Source organism: Canis lupus, chromosome 17 (genome assembly GCF_048164855.1).
Source record: "Canis lupus baileyi chromosome 17, mCanLup2.hap1, whole genome shotgun sequence".
In the NCBI taxonomy this organism is placed as follows: Eukaryota; Metazoa; Chordata; class Mammalia; order Carnivora; family Canidae; genus Canis; species Canis lupus.
Genome location: NC_132854.1, coordinates 7,754,296 through 7,769,649, shown reverse-complemented (window position 1 = coordinate 7,769,649; position 15,354 = coordinate 7,754,296). Strand labels below are relative to the sequence as shown.

Here is a 15,354-nt window from a genome sequence, read left to right as displayed (position 1 = left end):
TTAGAAAGGATGCTGGAAAGAAATTTCTTGATTCTAGCATGCCTGAGTCACTCAGTTAGTTAAGCACTGGACTCTTGGTTTCAGCTCAGGTAATGATCTCAGGGCAGTGAGATTGAGTCCCATGCTGGGCTCCGGGCTCAGGGAGAGTCTGCTTGAAATTCTTTCTGCCCCTCTTCTTCTGCCTCTCCCCATGCTCTATCTCACATACATACATAAATCTTTAAAAAAGAAAAGAGAAGAAACCTTGATTCTAAGAAAAACAGTTTTTCTTTAATAGAATCTGGGTGGATCTCTTTATCATTGTCTAATATTTTTTTCCTCAGGTCTCTAGAAAATAAATATGGGAATTAACTATTATTTATGATCATTTGAGTTTCAAATAATGATTTAACTTGTGGTGGATTTCAATAACAAAAGGAATTTGTTATAAGAGTATAGGTGTCAGAATTTGCCTTGAATAAAAGGATTGAAATATTAGTAAGATTCTGGATGTTTCTCTCACTTTACCTCTTGCCTCTGTGTCTCTTCCTGAGTGTCTCTTTATCCACTGCATTCACCTTGTTCCCTCGCAGTCTGATTTTTCTTTGTTTGATGTTTATATGACAAACTGTTTACCAAGAGGGATGGTATTTACATGTCTTCAGTTTCATCCACCCAGAAAGATATCAATCCAGAATCCAAGTACGCATTCAGATTATCTGAGTTCAGCTCATATCACTTGTCCTAATCAGCTGTAGAGGACTTGGGACCATGTCCAAGGCTATCTGTTTCTGATACAAACATGGATGAAACAGGTCAGCAGTCCCCAGATATGGTGACAAAAGGATAGTTTGTGCAAATAAATCAAAATCAAAACAAAATAATACATGTTGCCTCAAATAGCATGCATTCTTAAAAAAGAAAGAAAGCAAGACCTTCTAAATCTTTGAAAACTCCAACACAAAAATATGAGTTACAAACCACGATTGCCTCCTGTAAGTACATCCATATATATTATTTATTAGGTGAAGAAATAACCCATTTTTCTGGATAGTTTACTGAAGAATTTCATGAGTGTCTTTGCACATTCCTTCAAAATGATGGTCTAGCTTTCCTCACCTGACTTATTAATATAATGGATAATGTTGCTGCATTTCTGAGCGTGCAAACCTTTTTTGTATTTCTGTGCCAAATCTCATTTGTTAATAAAATGTATTTATTTTAATAAAATATATACTTTTGTTACTGTTTCACTCAGATTTCTGTAATGTGTGTAAGTAAGGTTTCTGTTTCTTGATCTCAAACAAGGGAGATGATTGTATTTTCTGAAGGATTTCACTGGAATATTGGACTCCTCCTGTCCAAGGTTGGCCTTAGTTGTCACCTTAGGTAATAGCATTTGTCTTCATAAGATAGCTCCTTTTTTTGCCACACTTTTTTCACTGTGCTTTAGAGGTACCATTTTCACCTACTTTTGCTTCTGTTTAACAGACCACTGGACCTCCATCTTTTGTTAACCCACATTAGACACAGGATTTGGTCCCTGGGTTCTCATGTGTCTTTCCAGCCTTCTTTAGTAAACTCAACCAGGTCTTTGGTTTCAACTAATTTAGTTATTGAAAATTCCAGAATTTGTGTGTCCAGCATGGTGTTTCCTCATGAATTGTCCATTGCATCTAAGACATCCACTAGTATATGAAGACCATACGTGTTTTCTGTGTTCTTTAAGGCATCTGCATTTCCCTGATGATCAGTGATGCTGAGTATCTTTTTAAATACCTGTTGGGGGATCCCTGGGTGGCGCAGCGGTTTAGCGCCTGCCTTTGACCCAGGGCGCGATCCTGGAGACCCAGGATCGAATCCCACATCGGGCTCCTGGTGCATGGAGTCTGCTTCTCCCTCTGCCTATGTCTCTGCCTCTCTCTCTCTCTCTCTGTGTGACTATCATAAATAAGTAAAAATTAAAAAAAAAAAAGTTCAAATACCTGTTGGGCATTTACGTGTCTTTGTGGGGAAAAGGGTCTATTCAAATGCTTTGCCCTTTTTAAATTTGAGTATTTTTTTTTCTTTGCTCTTGAGTTGTAGGAGTCCCTTACATGATTTGAATATTAATCCCTTATTAGATGGATGGTTTGGAGTATTTTCTCTCTCATTCTGATTGTTGTCTCTTCACTCCGTTAATTGTTTCCTATGTTGTGCAGATGCTTTTCAGTTTGATGCAAACCCATTAGTCTATTTTTGCTTTTATTGCCTGTAGTTTGGTGTCATAGCCAAAAAAAAAAAAAAATCAATTGTCTTTACTGATATCAAGGAGCTTTTTCCTGGGGCACCTAGGTGGCTCAGTTGTCTGATTCTTGATCTCAGGTCGGGTGTTAAACTCAGGGTCATGAGTTTGAGCCCCACATTGCCCAGTATGGAGCCTACTTTTAAAAAAGGAAGTTTTTTTCCTATGTTGTCTTCTAGTAGTTCCATAGTTTGATCCAAAAGGAAAATCTCATATATCTGTTTCTTGTGTTATTCCATTGATTATAACTTGAAGACAATCATAAATAACAATGAAAACAATGAGGAATATTGTCTTCCTCCTAGCATGTCATAGACAAGGAAACTGAGGTACAGACAAGTGAATTATGTTTTGATGATCACACTGCCAGTTTGTCATAAGCCAAGAATGAACTCTTTCTTGCTTATTTAGCTCCAAACTATGCTAACTGTAATGCACTCTTTTTTTCTTTTTTATAATACACTTCTTATAAGGGATCACAGACTATGAAAATCACACAAATGCCTGTTTCAGTTTCAAGAAACAGTACAGAGATCTTAGTAAAATTATATGACAGTTTTGCATTTTTATGATCATTAATTTCTAGGCAAGTATAATTCCTCTCATAGTGGATTTATACATTATCTCTATTTATTTGGTTTGAACTATTGTTTTAGGATGAGAGAAATGGTATCAAACATCTATCACTAATGCAAATAAATGTTATAATCCTTTTTAAATTCTACCTTTGAAATTTTACATCAGATAAAAAAATAGATTATTATTATCATATAAATGGCTTCTCAGTCCCCAGTGAGTCTGCCTTACAGCATTTAAGGAGGAAAATGAAAAAACTCACCATTTGGGCAAGCAAGGCTTGTATACAAATAACATACCTACTGATGATTTAGTAGTGGTTTTGATCTCATTGTTTCTTCACATGCCCACTAAGATGATAAAACCTAATTTATTTTTGAGACATTAAAATATTACTAAGACTCTAAAATCTATTTTATCTATGACTCTATAATCTATTTTCCCTATATTTTAAAAGTTTAAATAAAAGTAGCTAAATTAAATAGAAGCCAATTAAACTAAGTACAAGCACTGGCATAGGGGCTGGCAAATATTAGACCTCCAATAAATTGTATACCCTTCGCTTCCCTTCTTTTGAAATTTACCCAAAATTTTCAAAAGAATAGATTTTTAGTCATTCTGTATCCTGAAAGGTAATAGATACTTAAGAATTCCATTTGCATGGAAGTTTCTGAAGGTAAAGAATTTAACAAACTTTATATTTTCAGTTTGATTCTATAGATCTAAGTAGTTTGGGAAGATTTGATTTTTTAAAAGTTTTTAATCTCTGATTGAGGAATACAAATCATAATGAATGACTACAGAGTAACTGACCTTTACCATATTTCAAATCCCTTAAGCTTTGAATAATTACTGTTCTCAGGGAAAAAATTATCCACTGTAATTATTCAAGTGAAAATTGATTTGGTAACACCTGTGTGAAACTTTATTTTAACAATCTAGGAGTCATATTTGAAAATGTAAGTTATGTTATTCAGCTCCTGGAAAAATGTTTATGTTTCCTTACTTTTTTATTGAAATATAGACGACATACGATTTTATATTAATTTCTGGTTTATAACTTAGTGATTTGACAGTTCTGTGCATTACACATTGCTCACCATTGTATATATAGTTACTATCTGTCACCTTACAAAGTTATTGTGATATTACTGGCTATATTCCCTATGCTGTACTCTTCATCCCCATGACTTATTTATTTTATCACTAGAAGTTTGTATCTTAATCTCCTTCACCTCTTTTTGCCATCAGTGCAAACACTATAGAAAACAACATGGAGATTCCTCAAAAAATTAAAAATAGAAATACCATATGATCTAGTAGTTTTACTGCTAGGTATTTACCCAAAGAAAATAAAAGCGTTAATTCAAAAAGAGATATTAACCCTGAGGTTTATTGTAACATTATTTACAATAGTCAAGATACGGAAGCAAGCTGCAAGTTCATAAATGAATGGTTAAAGATGTGTATGTATGTGTGTGTGCATCTGTGTATAATGGAATTTTATTCAGGAAAAATGTTTTAAACAACTCTAGGAAAATAGCCCAAAAGCATGTTACATTTATTGCTAGAACTTATATTGAATGCTACATGAATGACTTAGAATATATCTTGGTAGGAAGATATGAGCAAAGAGAAACCATAAATGAGTTTGAAACTTCCCATACTCTGCCAGAAATTATGGAGTGTAAAAATTGCTGTAGTAAAACCAAAATTACTTTTCATCAAATTATAAAAATTTTTAAATAGATTCTATTAATTAGTTAAACATACAAACAATTAGCTAGATACATGGAGCTGTTTTTCAAATTTTAATCATATATTCTATTTGACTAAATTAGCTATCAAATTAAGTTAAAAATGGGTAGTTAGGAATTCTATGGAAATGCTGAAATCTCTTGATAATTTGTTTACAATAGTATGAGCTATATGGTTGTGTGCTATGGGGTACCTTTGAAAAGACTCAGATGAAGACCCTAGCAGGATAATGAATCTCACTAATGGTTTGGCTTCAATAGATGCCTAGTATAACTATATAGAAAACACGACATTATATTTACGTTGATATTTTAAAAAGTGCTTCCAACATATAAAGATTTCCCTGACAGAGTACTTAGGTTAGTATTTACTGCCACTCAAAGACAATTAACTGTTTATTTCTCAGTTCTTCACCAGTAAAGAAACATAGAAATGGTTTCCTTTTTTTTTTTTTTTTCCTTTGGTACCTTTAATGAGGACAGCCTCTCAGCAGTTTGGCTGTTTTTTTTTTTACCCTCTCAGATATTCTATCTCTAGGCCTTGCCTTTTTTTTTATAATAAATTTATTTTTTATTGGTGTTCATATTGCCAACATACAGAATAACACCCAGTGCTCATCCCGTCAAGTGCCCCCCTCAGTGCCTGTCACCCATTCACCCCCACCCCCCACCCTCCTCCCCTTCCACCACCCCTAGTTTGTTTCCCAGTTAGGAGTCTTCATGTTCTGTCTCCCTTTCTGATATTTCCCACACACTTCTTCTCCCTTCCCTTATATTCCCTTTCACTATTATTTATATTCCCCAAATGAATGAGAACATATAATGTTTGTCCTTCTCCGATTGACTTACTTCACTGGAAGGTATTATGCTGAGTGAAGTAAAAATGGTTTCCAAATCTACTAACTTTCTAAATGAAATCAATACATAAACTTGAATGTTCAAGGGGAAAAAAATTTAGTTCTTTGAAATTGCAAAAATATCCCTATCAAATCATTACAAATGTTTGTTTTCAGTTTGCTAAGACATTTTCTTTTCTCTCTTTGTGGCTGGGATAGGAGGGGCGATTTGGAGCTAAGACAATGGGCACCATTCTACAGTATGTATGATCAAACCAATGGGACAGATCTGTGATTCACTTCAGTAATGAGGAAGGACAAGTCAACCTGATAAAAATAATAAAGTGGAAAAGAGAATATTTGAGATAATTTGGCTATAAATAACATTCTGTATCATTTAGAACATTTTGTAAAAATCAAAACTAGTTTTGAATTATGAAAGTTACTGTGGGTGTTTGAGGATGTGTACACAGCTTTACAGAAGGATATGAAGATTTTAAGTTTTGGAAAATAAGGCATCCACAAATACAAATGTTATTTTATTCTGTTACATTAAGAAATATGTATTTCTGAGGCATTGGACTCCACAATCCAAGGAGAAGCAATTATGCCAATTGAAGCTGAAGACTGAGCTTTATGCTTCTACCTTGAGGACAGGGATATGAAAATGGCGGCTGTGGCAGAGTAACGCTGGAATCGTTAAAATTGTTCCTCAAAAACTAAAATAGCAAAACCACACACCCATGATGACACCCACTGCAAGAAGTCAAGAAGCAAGAGCAAGATGCACAAACCCCTGGCATCTCAAGACTTGGATGGTATGAGCATCCCTTCAGAAGGAAAGAGAGGGGGCAAGGTGTTACATTGTGGACATGAGAATTAGAGAACCTCAGAATTGCCATCAGGCATTCCCTGGAACATGGGCAGGACAACTTGAGAAAAATCTACTGAAACTCTAAGTATTTTTTTCATATGGTAAATTGTAGATAATTAGCATGAGTCCATGATTTCAGACAATATGGCTGGAGCAATCTGATGTCTATGAAATCTGCAATATCCTTCTACAGCACTGCCCCATAATGAGGGGAGACTATTTGAAAAGAGAACCTAAATTTATCAGAAGAGGAATGACTGGGGTAAAAACAAGAGTTAGGCATGTTTAAAATGAACAAAGAAAACTGCTAGGAGATTTCAGATGGAAAGGGACCATAATTTAAAGGATTGATGGAAATTACAGGGAGTGCATTAGAGCTGTGAGTCTAGGAAAATTCTTGGAACCCCACTCCTCCTTCCTCAAATGCCACAAAATTAAATGTAGAGAAACAAAAAATAGCACAACACAAATTATCACAGCTGAATCCCATACTCTTATTATTATTTTTTTAAGGATACATTGAAATAGAATATTGACCCTGTGGAAAAATGGAAGCACTCCAAAAATGAGATGGCAAAGAATAAATGGAAACAAGCCACGTGTTTCCAAACATGCAAAAATAAATTAAAAAATGATAAAAGGTTTAAAACAATAGCATACATCTAAAATAGAAAAACTCCATCCAAAATGAGGTGATAGTACGTAGAAAAATATGTGAAATAAATGAATAACAATGTTCACCTAGGCATACAAAGTATTTCTTTAGACAGAACAATCAAAGGGAGAAAAGCTTTTATTTTTTTTTAAATTTTTATTTATTTATGATAGTCACACAGAGAGAGAGAGAGAGAGGCAGAGACATAGGCAGAAGGAGAAGCAGGCTCCATGCACCGGGAGCCCGACGTGGGATTCGATCCTGGGTCTCAGGATCGCGCCCTGGGCCAAAGGCAGGCACCAAACCGCTGCGCCACCCAGGGATCCCGAGAAAAGCTTTTAAAATAAAGAAGAAATAAAGAGCTAAAAGAGAACCAAGAAAAAGTGACTGGTATAGAATGTGTGTAAAGACTGTCCAATTGATCTACAACAAATGACTTCAAAAACCAAAGTAATGAAACAAAAGTTGAGAAATAATTAAAATTTCTTAAAAGCAGTATATACTGTCAGCAAAACCCCACTCAATTATAAGGACTGTACCTCACCAACATTCTACCCACATCTAAGACATTATTATAAAAGATGTACCATAAAATTTTAAAAAAAAAGAATATTCATTGTTTAATTATTTTGTTTTTTTCAGATATTTTAGTTTGTTGTAGTTGACACGTAGGAACTTTTCCTCAAGAGGAATCCTGTGGAATCCTTCTTTTTTGCTTTCCAATATCTTTAACTCTTCCATGAAATTTGTTGCCAAATACTGGCCCTTCGTTTTCCATAATTCTGGCATGTTTAGTTTTAGATTTTTTTTTTTTTCCAAAACAAACCTGACTCCTCCCAGCACACTCCAGCCTCTGGGGAACCATTCACTCACTAAGTGTAGCACTGAATTTCCCTCTATACTGGTCATACTGCAGGGAAGAAACAGTGTCCCAACCCTTGCGAGTCTCTTGACTATGGTTGACATGTTCTTATTTTTAACTCACTCTACAATTATTTGTGTCTTTCCAGACATTATGATTTCCTCCGATGTGTCTGAGATAGCCAGCTACTGGCAGCCAAAGATACTTCTACTTGGGACATTTTGCACAAAGAGAAAGAAGCCAGGTTCTGGTTTCAAAAACACTTGGGCTTAAACTTCATCTCTGGCTCCTACTAAACATAGAACTTAAGTAAAGAACTTAATCTTTCTAAGCCTTATTTCCTCAGCTGTAAGAGAGCTTTAATGATATTTTACTCCATGGTTTATTGTGGGGATTAATGGGCCAGTATGTGAAAGTGCTTTGTAAACTCCAAGTGCCCTGCAGGTTTAAGGCTACAGGACCACTGAAAACATCAAATTCAGCGTGTCTGGTATGGAATTCCAACTAGCAGTCACTCAGAAAGCATTTATGAGATGCCTGTGAGCCACTGAGCCAGGGCCGGCTGTTGCCTTTCCTCCTAACTATACCAGCATGGCTCAGAGTTTGTCCAGAGTGCTTCCTCTGCCTACCTTCTGCATTTGCAAAATTTCAGTGTCACTTGAACTCATTTTTTTTTTTTCCTAATCGTCTATAGTCAGTCAGTGTCCTTCTGGCTTTCTGCTGTTTTCTTTCTAAAGTTTCTGAATCTCTTTCATCATTTCCTTTCTTACACCTATATTTATTTAAGGAAACAAAAAATATATGACTTGAGCATTGTACAAGTATTTGTGAAAATTGACCCATTGTGTTTAAAATTAAAGGAACATAGTTTAAGTACGCATTTCCACCAAAAAGGTGCTAGCAACTGTAGAGTGACTTCAACAAATTGATGGGAAGTAGGCAGTAGAACAAGTGTACAGTGCTTTTAGTGTCAAAAGTCTATGACACAATGAGACAGGAAATTTATACATAGAATTATTGATATATACATGTATTCACATATATAAATTTATATATTTTATAAATATTAATTTATATAAATATTATTTATTTGTATATGTAAATATATATAGTGCCTATATATTTGTATAAATATTAGATATATATAAATTATATATAGATATATAATTAGTATATATTATATATAAATATATATGTTTATATATTTGTATATGCTAGATATATAAATAAATAAGATAAATATAATAAGTAATAAATTTACTATATTTATATATACTAAGTACATGTGAATATATCTAATTTGTATATATTTACATTTTATATATTAACATGCCCAGAGCTTTTATCTATCTATATATATATTTATATATTTATATATTTATATATTTTGGAAAAGAGTACCCAAAGAACTTTCCAAAGATGGAGTCCTGCTAGAATGGTTCCCAGGGCATCTTCATTCTCTGTATATCAGAGTCTGGAGTTAATAGGAGCGACAGAATTAGAATAATAATAAAAATAATAAAAAAAACAGTAGCAGCAGGATTAGTCTACAGTTGTTTTTGTTGTTGTTGTTGTTTTTAAGACAACAAAGATGTCTGAGTTTCTTCTGACTGAAATGTGGAAGTTAGCCTGGCTCAAGCCACCTTGAAAAGGTCATAGTGTAGGGAAAGATAAATTAACAAGACTGTCCCCTGGGAGAAATAGAGAAAATGGTCAAGAACTATACACAGATAAGTATCAGGCCTAAATAATTTCACAGCATGTTCTATCAGTTATTTAAGAAATACAGTAAAATAGAATTCACTTACTATAGCAAATGAAAATCTAGGAATAAACATAACATGACATGTGCAATATTTACATAAAGAAACTTTAAAATATACTTTTCCTGTCAGGGAGCATGAGAACAGAGAGAAAATTTTAAAAAAGAGATTTCAGTTTTTATTATTTATTATTAATTAATTAATTAATTAAGATTTTATTTACTTATTCATAAGAGACACAGAGAGAAAGAGAGAGGAAAAGACACAGGCAGAGGAAGAAGAAGCAAGTTCCATGCAGAGAGCCCGACATGGGACTCGATCCTTGGTCTCTAGGATCACACCGTGGGCTGAAGGTGGCAATAAACCGCTAAGCCACCCAGGCTGCCTGGGGTTTCAGTTTTTAAAAATGAGATTATGATTATGTTGATATCAAAAATAGCTCAAAATCGTACTGAATGGGTTAATATCATTTTCTGAAGCCATCTCTTCCCATTCTCCAGGTGATGGCAAGGCATTTTAGATCATTGCAGAGGGCAATGGAAATAATCTCTTCCATGGTTCAGTGAGTTCAAATCGCTTCACAGGGAAAAACAGCAGCAGAATGGAGAGAGAAACATTACTTCAGATTCCAAAACAACAAGACCTTTGGAAAAGTCAACAAAATACACACATACGAAACCCTCAGACAGCTCTGTCAGGAAAGTGAAAGACACTGGAGTCCTCTCCAGAGGCAACCAATGGAACTATCACAGTGACTACAGTCCTTCTGATCTTAGCAAGAAACCTTCTGAAACTCATGCTCCATTTGAATCTAAAGCCAAAGAAAATTTCCTTTCAGGGGAAGATGTTGACTTCCTTGACTTGGAAAATCTTTTTTCTCAAACCAATGTGGAATGGACAAAAGAGACACCTCAGAAGAGTGCTTTTCTCTCAACCCAGAAGAGTTAAGGAAAGCTAAGTCATGGACAATAGTTATGCTAAAGAAACACATGTGCAATCATCCCTGAAATTTTCAGAGATAGTGCTGAACTGAACGGAGCCTTAGAAACTTGTGAGAAGCAAGACATGGGCAAGCAGTCTAGTTCCCCAGGAAGCCACATAGAAAACATATGGAAGGTATGTGAAGATCTAGATAAGGTTAAACTCATTGAGTATTACCTTAATAAGAACAAAGAAGGGTCACAGTTATCTTAAAAGTTAAATGCTGGCAAAAATATTGAGCAGTGGGAATACATGTCACCCTTTCTCTTCCTCAGGTAGACAATCCCTCCACTGAAGGCAGTAAAGAGCCAGATAAACCTGAGTGAGAGAGTGCCCTCCCACTGCAACAGGCCTTTTCTACAGAAGCAAATAGGAATAAAGCTTTTCAAGACAGCTCTTCAGAATCTTCTCTGGACAAAAATACAAAGGCGCACAAATGGATAGTAAGTCTGAAATTCAATGACGTCTACTAAAGAGAATTCAAGTATCCATCGAAAATATCTTTCTTCAAAAGGAGAAAAAAAGCAAGATTCCACCCATGTCCCTGTGCAGTACAGCAAGAATACCAAGGAGAAAATTCTTTGCCACTCACACTGCAGCCATAGTCCAGCAGTATGGCCAATGAAGAAAGCAGCCAGAGTACTAGTTGGCTGTTCCTCTGGAGATCTCATGTCAGCAGCTATCTGATATATAAGAAGATATCCTGTGCCATACCCCTGGAAAAGGTGCGTAGTCTTGGCCTGTCCTGCTCTTGTCAGTGGCATAACGAGCCACAGAATCAAGCAGTGATGAATGAGAATTCCTAAACATAGTGTGCCCTGGACTGAGATTCTTTATCCATTTGAAACATAATTTCTTAACTTGAAAAATGGGTCAGTGTGAGTGTTAAGTGACTGTATTATGCATGAACAAACACTTAATGAATGCATATATCCTGGCATGTACTGGGCTAGTTCTATATAAATAAGACTGGAACTCTAGATTGAGAAGGTTATGAAATCTCATGAAACAGTTTCTTTTTTTATATATAAAATTTATTTATTGATTCATAAGAGACTCATAGACAGAGAGAGAGAGGCAGAGACACAGGTGGGGAGAAGCAGGCCCCATGCAGAGAGCCCGACGTGGGACTCGATCCCAGATCTCCAGGTTCACACCCTGGGCTGAAGGCGGTGCTAAACTGCTAAGCCACCACAGCTGCTCCATGAAACAGTTTCTAGCACCTTCTAGAGATTAATATGATTGTATTCTATAGATTTGGATACTGTTCTGTGTAAAAAATGCAATCATCTTTTTCTAAATACTAAGAGATTATTTCCTTGTTTAGAAAACACCAATACTTCCTGTTCAAATGAAAGCTTTTTTTTCTAATGCAAAAAAATAGCTCAAAAACAGCATAAAAAATCACAGATGAAGCTTTCTTATGAATATCAATTAAATATATCTCAAATAAAATATCAAGAAGCAAAATCCCAGCTTCAACGTAGCATGGCTACATCATGACCTAGTAGTATTTAAGGTATAATGTCAAGATGCTTTGGTGTTAGAATATTTTATTCATTATATTAATAAGTGAAAGTTAAAAAAAAGCTCATGATCTTTTCTTTGTATATTCAATAGGCAGTTTAAAATGCATAATCCATTCTTTATAAAAAGCCTTAATTAAATGAGGATAGATAATTACTTTCATAACAGATAAAATGAATTCCTATCTCTTTAATGGATAAAATAAAAGTTCCTATATTAACATTCTCTTAATGTTCTGAAAGCATATGAAACCTTAGAGGAAGCATTATCTTTAAAGTAAGAATTATAACAAGAGTACTTTCTTCTTCTTCTCTTCTTCTTCTTATTATTAAACATTGTTCTAAAATACAGTTTAATCCAGTTAGATAAGAATACAAATGAAAGGTAAAAATCTTAATGGAGACTCTGGCTTTCAGGAAGGTGGAGTAAATGTACCTTTTCTAATTCTTTCTGCTAAGTACAACAAAAAACCTTGGACACTACACTCAAACATAAAGAGACTTTGAAAGGTGAGGAGAAGGAGGCAGACCAGCTAGACATGTTGACACTCAAGGAAAGATGTAGGGGTGAATTTGGGGGATTTTCTTTTTGCCTGCTTGGAGCTGAAGATGCTGTCAACCTGGAAACACAGCATCTCCAAACACAGCAGCAAAATGTGAATGAGGATCCCAGAGTTCCCCACTTTGCAAGGCCCCAATAACCTGACCAGGGGGTGAGACAGACAGCAGGTCAAGTTAATGGTAAAGTTTACTATACAGCTACAGTTTACGGTAGGGTGGTACTGGCTAGGAGATAGACACATAGATCCAGAACTAAAATAGTCAAACGATGAATAGACTCACACTCTTCTTCCCACTCAATTTTTTACAAAGGTGTAAAATCAACTCAATGGGGGCAAAATAACCTTTCCAATCTATGGTGTTGGAGCGATTGGACATCTGTGGGGGAAAAAAAAGTGAGCCTCCACCTGAGTCTTACACCTTACACAAAAATTAACTCACACTGGATCACGGAATTAAATGCAAAATTAAAAATTGTCTTATAAAATAAGAGAGAATCTCTGTGATGTGAGGCTAGGGAAAGCCTTCTTAGACTTGGCAGCCGGGTCAAAACACAAGGTAGAGAGTGTGAGAAATATTTGTAGACCAGACCGCTTACCTAGCAAAGAACAAGCACAGAATATTTAACAATGAACTCTCAAAACTCAACAGCAAAAAGGCAAACAACCCTATTAGAACAAGGCGAAAGTCATGAAGAGACATTTCACTGAAGAAGATGCATAGATTGCAAATGAGTGCATGAGGAGAGATGTTCAACATCATTTGCTATTAAGGGACTATGACTTAGAGGCACAATGAGATATCACCTGTGGTGATATTTGAATGGCTAAAGAAAAAGAAAGAAAGAAAGAAAGAAAGAAAGAAAGAAATATGACATTGCCAAATGCTGATGTGGATGAAGAAGAAGTGAAACTCTCATACCTTGCAAATGAAAATGGAAAATGATACAGTCACTCTGGAAAATAGTATGTCAGCTACTTAAAATGGTAAATCTACTACCTCGCAGTTGTACTTCTAGGCATTTATCCCAGAGAAACGAAAGTAAACACCTGTACATAATTTTTTGTAGAAGTTTTATCCATAATTATTATAAACCACAATCAATCCAGATATCCTGCAATGGGTGAAAAATTAAACAAACTGGTACATCCATATGATGGAATCCTACTCAACATTATAAGGCAATAGACTATTGGTACACACAACTTGGATGAATCTCCAGAGAATTATGCTGAGTGAAAAAGCCAATTGCAAAAGGCTTTTACTCTTTGATTCTATTTATATAATATTCCCCAAATGACAGAAGTACAGAAATGGAAAAAGATTAGTGTCTCAGTGGGGTTAAGGAGAGTAGAGGTAAGAGACAAGTGGCAGGTCTATAAAAGGGGACCTCTGAGGGAGGGGGATCCTGGTATAATGGAAATCTTGTGTAGTTTGACTGTATCAATGTCCATATCCTGGTTGTGATATTGTGTTGTGTTTTTGCAAGATGTCACCATGTGGAGAAACTGGGTAAAGGCTACAAAGGATCTCTGTCTCTCTGTATTCTTTTTTATTTATATCTACAAGTGAATCGAGAATTATTTGCCTAAAAAAGATTTTTAAAAGTCGTTAAAAAACAATTTCTGATTCTTTTAATATATTATATTTTACCTAAAAAACTGTGGTAAACAAGAAAAGATAAAAACAAAACTAAGATTAAAATACAATTATTTAAAAAATACAATTCTTTTAATTGACTGGATAAAATTCTATGTATCTTTTATGTAGACAAACAACAGGAAAATGAAGTTGATGTAATTAAGTAATAGTCATCAAATCCAGTAAAAAACAAAAAACTAACAAAAAGCAAAAAACAAAAAAAAAAAAAACCACTCTGAGGAACACAAGAGTAATAAGTAAAAAGTATATACCTGAAAATGAAGACTCAGTAGATCTTAAAAACTATTGCTTTCCCCTAAGTCAATCTTTATGTTTTATGTAATTCCAATGAAACGTCATTTGAAATCATTTAGAATATGCTAATATTATTTTGGAGTCCTAGGAAGAAATACATAAGGATACTTCTCAAAATGAAGACAAAAGAAGAAAATGAATCTAATATTAAAGTGATGAGTTAAGAGTGTCAGGGATATTTATTTATTATTTATTTATTTATTTATTTATTTATTTATTTATCATTTATTTATTTTAAAATCTTTGCTTATTTTTAATCTCCAGTATAGTTAGCATACAATGTTATATTAGTTTCAGGTGTACAACATAGTGATTCAACAATTCTGTACAGTACTCAGTGCTCATCACAATAAGTGTATTATTAATCCCCTTAACCTACATTGACCATTTCCCCTACCCAGCTCCTCTCTGGTAACCACCAACCAGTTTGTTCTCCATATTTGAGTCTGTTTTTGGTGGAGTTTTTGTTTTGTTTTGTTTTGTTTTTTGTCTTTGTCTTTTTTCTTTTTTCTTTTTTTTTTGTTTTATTTTGGTTTTTTTTTTTGTCTCTTAAATTCTACATATGAGTAAGATTGTAAGTTATTTGTCTCTGACTTACTTATTTCACTTAGCGTTATATTCTCTAGATCGATCCAATCTATTGTAAAAAGCAAGACTTCATTGTTTCCTATGACTGAATGACATTTCATTGTGTGTATCTGTATCTATATCTATATTTATATATTTCACATCTTTTTTATCCAT

General features: G+C 34.6%; 1 pseudogene; it reads left to right on the top strand.

Moving 5' to 3' along the window:
- Positions 1-6,099: 6,099 nt before the first annotated feature.
- On the top strand, positions 6,100-11,213 carry LOC140607748 (nuclear receptor coactivator 7 pseudogene; annotated as a pseudogene).
- Positions 11,214-15,354: the final 4,141 nt, after the last annotated feature.